This window comes from Lygodium microphyllum, chromosome 5, assembly GCF_053477565.2.
Source record: "Lygodium microphyllum isolate KBCC chromosome 5, Lygodium_microphyllum_v1.1.10, whole genome shotgun sequence".
Lineage (NCBI taxonomy): Eukaryota > Viridiplantae > Streptophyta > Polypodiopsida > Schizaeales > Lygodiaceae > Lygodium > Lygodium microphyllum.
Window position 1 is genome coordinate 151,073,110 of NC_141139.1, and position 6,000 is coordinate 151,079,109.

Sequence of the window (6,000 nt, forward strand, 5' to 3'; positions counted from 1 at the left end):
ATATGTGTTTCTCAACAAATACCAGGATTCCCATCTTGGTAGCAGCGTAGCTTGAAGGATCTTATCACAATGGTTGATGTAAGGGGCATGCCTCATTTCTTTCTTACATTTATTGCAAACGAGGTCACTAGTACAAGGTGAACCGAGATGATCAAGTTGAAATGCATTTCAAAAGAGTTCAATCTTGAATTCTCATGGAAAGACTGCTTGTTGAGTGCACCATCCTCTTTGACACCATGTTCCACCTTTTCTTCAACCAGTACATTCTTCGCAGAGCTTCTTGCATTGGGTGCATCCAATACCATGTCATTAGGTACGAGATCCAACATAGAGGCTCCTTACATGCATATGTCATCCTATGGTTACATGAGGTAGACATTGCAAATACAACAAATGAGATATGGATGTACATTCCACCTAACGATGATCAATGGAGTTTGCAATAAAACTAAGAGCCCTTGTCATGGCAAAACAAATTCATAGGTGCTGTCATGCCTGGTATATAAGTAAAAGTAACGGCCATGGTAAATGCAAGTATAAATTTTCATATGTCTCACATGATGATTCGAAACCAACAATAGACCCTAAAACTCAATGATATGTCTACTACCATCCTAGAGATGAGCATCTAAATGTTGTGCCACATCACCCAATGCTATTACTCCTCTGGGGATCTCACATAAATATTCAACAAGTAACAAACTCTTCCATCTCTTACGACTTGCTTAAGTACGCAATGAAGACAAAGCCATGGAAAAGTTAAACATCCAAATAGAAGATGCCAATAGATTGAGACTGTAAGACATTGACTCAAACAAGAAAAAACTAATTTTTGTTGCAATATTGTGCAAGCAAGTGTCATCCCTTGAAGAGACATTAAATTGCATGCAAATCCCAATAGTCACATGAAGCGAGTCCATCTAGTACATCAACAACTCTCGTGCACAAATACAATAGCAAAAGCTCACAAGGACATGGAATATCATCATGCACCGTATAGACCTTTACTATGCCTGTCGTCCATCGAGCTTAGAGTATGTAACATTTTATCATTAGCACAAAAACTACAGCTTCACCAAAACCACCATTGCATTTAATCACAAACCCACTCTCCATGATGCTTATGGCAATACCATGGAGAAGCATACGAGACTAGTACGATTCATCGATTTTCACCCAAGCCTCCAAACTAAAGGTTTCTTCTTTAACACATTATTGCAATGAACAAGCTTTAGGTCATCAGAGAGAAAACTAATAAGCACTTAGAACTTGGCACAATGATACTATATCCAATGTCAACTCTGTGGTCTCGTGGCCAATGAGGAAGACCTCAAAATGTTCATCACAGACTACACGTAAATAAATTTGCTCATCTCACTCAGACCAGGAGACCCACCAATTGATGAACACAATCATTCAAAATTTCCCTTTCATCAAAGACAACCTAGCGACATTCACAATACCTCCAGGAACTTCTGACTACGAAAGAAACATTGCATCAACAAGGATAAAGATGTTACAAATCTTGAAAGAGTTCCATTTGACAATACTCTAACAACCACCTCATCAATGCAACAAATGGCCTACACATCGTCAACGGTACACCAGGCAATGGAAAGAGATTCCTTATATGTTGCTACAGTTACAATCTCATTGCCAGTAATGAGAGCATACTATATTGATAGCAAGCATAGTGGCACATGCAGCTAGACTATGTAGCCTATCCACCATGATCCACTACCAATTCAAGATACTAGTAAGTACACAACAATATCCAATATACAGTTGCAAGAGATGGATGAACACTACATTGCGATAAGAGAAGTTGATGGAGTCTGTAATATTTCCATGCAATAAAAGTTAGTTGGTTAGTTCGAAAGTTAGTTAGTCAATTAATAAGTTAGGAAGATTACTAACTAAAGACTAACTAAGATAAAAACTGACTAGCATTAATAGCTAATAATTTTCATTCAATTAAAAATATATTTAAAACATTGAGAGTCATAAATATCTGACATTTTTCTTGGATTGATAAGGATTGTAGCCACCCTTCACGAAAAGTACAATGTGAACGGGACTTATGAGCCATATTAATCACTAGTATTAATGTGTATAGTTTGAATGGTCCAAAAATATTAGATTCTTGGGGGGGGGGGGGGGGAAACTATTATATTTTAGATATTATTCTAAACATATTGAACTAAAAGTCATTTAAAAGAAAAGACAAGTGATATTTTAGTTAGTTTTGGAGATTTTATAAAAAGAGAATTAAAGAAAAGTGACTGGAAAAATTGCTCGCGCCGCGATCGCAGTCTACAGGTAGTAGACAACACTTCGAACAGAGAAAAGGAGTGAACTAAGAGCTTTCTAACCAAGTGTCTTGGCATTTTACCCCCCTTTTGGAGCCAATGCAACCATCAGATTTATGATCTGAGCATCAGATCACTGAGTCTTCTAAGAGCCCCTCCACTCTTGTTCTCAGACTTATCCCCTCCTCTCTAATTCATTATAAATATGAGGCATGGGGAGGCACAAGGGAGCATCAGGAGACCCCGAAAGGTTGCAAGAGAGAGAGAGAGAGAGAGAGAGAGAGAGAGAGAGAGAGAGAGAGAGAGAGAGAGAGAGAGAGAGAGAGAGAAGAGTTACCCCGAGAGGCTGCACAATTTCCCTCTATCTCGATCCTCGATTTAACCATCTTCTCTTTCGTTCTCCCATCTCGAATCTATTCCACCTTCTTAATCTCTTGAGTCTACTTGTAGATGATGGCCTCCAAGCAAAGAATGTCGCGTGTGGATGACAATCCTACAACCAGCAATAGAGCTTCGGGCGAAGGCATCACTATCAATCCAATTATGGTACTAGTCGTAAGTAACGTATTTTCAAATTGATAGATGCTTGTTTTAATGCTCGCAAGATATGCATTAGGCTCCATACCTTATGGTGCTATAATAGGTCATTGAAAAGGATAAATCGCATCTCAAATATTCAAAGATGAAGTTTGTGAAGTGCTTGTATCAAAGGGAGTTAAATTGCACCTAGTTGCTATGTGATGAATCCATGCATAGCATAAGAAACATATGGGACACTAAAGTATTGAGCATCGATGAGTCTTTGATTAATCTTTACCGAGGATAATATTGTTTAAATCTCGCAAATGCATATACATGGTACATACATGGGAGAAATTATGTAAACCTTACATCGATGACATGCGACTCCTTGCCTTAGGAGAAAGGAAGATAAAGCCAAGAAAAAATGTTGCATAGTAGGGAAATGCTAAAAGATAATGGTCACTTAGAGAAGAGGTATAAATGCTCTTGCTAGATTGATTAATTTGCATTGGAATGTTAGGACTTATGTCATGTATAGTATTGGAACCTTTAGCATATGCCTTAGGCTAAAGGAGGGAATATTAAGAAAATTATACTCTTTGGCCCCAAGGGGGAGAGTGAATATGCAATGGAATTATTGTCGCGTCTATTATTGTATTGTTTGGAAAAAATACAATTAGTTTTGTTGGTTGATTGAACAACACCCTAAATGTTTTTCTTTCAATCAAGGGATTGTTGCATTGCGATTTGGATAAATATTCCAAGGCTTGTGTTGATGGCAAATGCATGGCAGGGGTTTGTAATGACAAGTTGCAATGGGAATAAATGAATGTTTTTCTAGAATATGATATTAGGGATGATTACTTTGATTGTGCTTGAATTTTAATTGGATTAATTAAGGAAGGATATTTTGCACACGTGGAGCATCTCCAAGATCACATCGCGGATTATCCCGAGAGGGCACTGCTCGATTCACAGGCCGATGGTCGAGTGGTGAAAAGGCCAACCATGGAAATGGCATCTCACTCCTAGACTACTTGTGGGTCAGGTGGAGCTCTGGACACCCCTTGCCTGTCCAGAATGGAGTTGGAGGTCCCCGTGAGCCCAATGTTTGGGACGTTGGAAGATCCTATTCTAGATAAAGGATAGAAATTTCGGTGCCATGAGATTTGAACCGGGTACTTCTGTTGGACAGAAGGGATATATAATTCTCTTGTATGGACAGGAGACAAAGATTAACTTAAAGATAAGTTAAGGAACTTGTTTGATAAAAGGACTGCTTGTTTTGTTTTTGTGTATGTGTTGTAAATTATGTGAACGAACTCTATGTCCTAAAAGGCTTAATTAATGAATTTGATTTTAAATGCTGCACACAAATGTAGTAGGACCTAATTAAACAACTAAAGCTATCAAAGAAAGTGCAGTGGACGTGACTTGGGTCCGTCCTATGGAAGGGTGGTCCTGGTTAGCTGGGAACTTTTCTCAAAAGACGTAATAACAAAACTGTGAAAGCTTAGAGTCAGTAGAGTTAGAATCCCGATTTATGCTATTTTAGGGGAGCGGAATGGGACTATGCCTTATGGGCAGAGAGGTTGAGCTTCGCATCCCTCTCATTTTTCATTCTCCATGAACCAAGTGCATCATAAATCCGCTTCGACTCTATTATTCCTACGCAAAGTGGTTCATTTGGAGCTCAACGCTAGCTACTTCCTAGAGACTTGGTTGATAGGAAAGAAACCGTGAATTCAGGTCGGTCCTAAGTGGAAACGGTCGGATACTTCCGCTTCAAGGGAGACTCGGGAAGACCTAGATTGCAAACCCTGTGACATTCCTTGCGAGTGCATGTGGTGCTTCCTAGACTCTTCTCCTGATGGTCTGCTAAGACGTGTCCCACAAGTGGACAAGCGAACACATTACAGTTGTTATCAGAGTGAAACTTCATGATGATACATGATTGATTAATGTTCGGTTCATATACATATCCTAAACAGAAATAACCTGAGTGGTATGGCTTGATTGTCAGGCACCTTCTGCACCCACAAATGCTGACATGCAAGAGAATAATTTTCTTCTCAAGTGGATTAAGGCACCCGAGTTTGATGGAGAAGAGTTAGACGTCGCAACAGAAGCAGAGATATGGATTGAGACGATGGATGACTATTTTTCTACTTCGGGAACTGCCTCCATGAATCAAGCAATGATTAAAAAACTGAAGTTAGTTGGCTAGGCTCGGTTATGGTGGAAGCAATGGTGCAAAGATCAAGGTATTTCTGAAGCCGTTGTTATGTGGACTCAATTGAAAGATGTTGTACGTGGACAATACCTTCCGCTAACCTACCAGACCTTGAAGAAGAATGAATTCTTCAAGCTCAAGTAGCTGGAATTAACCCTGGAAGCTTACTACTCAAAGTTTGTAATCCTACTAAAATATGCGCCACCTATGGATATTGCACAGCAAGTATCCAAGTTTTACCATGGCCTGAAAACTCCTCTGAACCACCGTCTTGAAGCAATGCGTCCACCAACGGACTTGCAAGACGCATTACTCTAAGCGAATCCAATCGTCCAAGAACTTAAATCGGGCAATTGTAGCAAAGATGACTATGGAGATTAGGATAAGAGATGCCATATGTATGGAGAGATAGGGCATATTTGTAGGAGATGTCCCTGCCGTCAATGCTTCCATTGTAATGAGCTAGGACACATCCAAGTAGACTATCCTGATCTAAGTCCAAAAGACATTGAGCCTCCAAGAAAACGAAGCTACACAGGTGCAATCTATGGCTATATAGACGAATCAGATGAAGACGAAGATCTAGAGCCCACTAAACCTTATTAGGAGGACTAAAATTCCTAGAAGCTTAATCGACATGTAACACAATTGAGAATAAATCCTCCTCATGTACCTATGGTTAATTTGAATAATATGAGTGCACTACTTGAAACATTAAGAGTAGCACAGCGGATGCATGGTGGGTCTTAACCCACAGGTCATAAGCCCCATTAGTGCTTGTCTTCCCCAGTTTCTCTCGAGATGAGGATATCTCGATTTCTCTAAGGGGGGAGGATGTAATATTTCCACGCAATAAAAGTTAGTTGGTTAGTTTGAAAGGTAGTTAGGCAATTAATAAGTTAGTAAGATTACAAACTAAAGACTAACTAAGGTAAA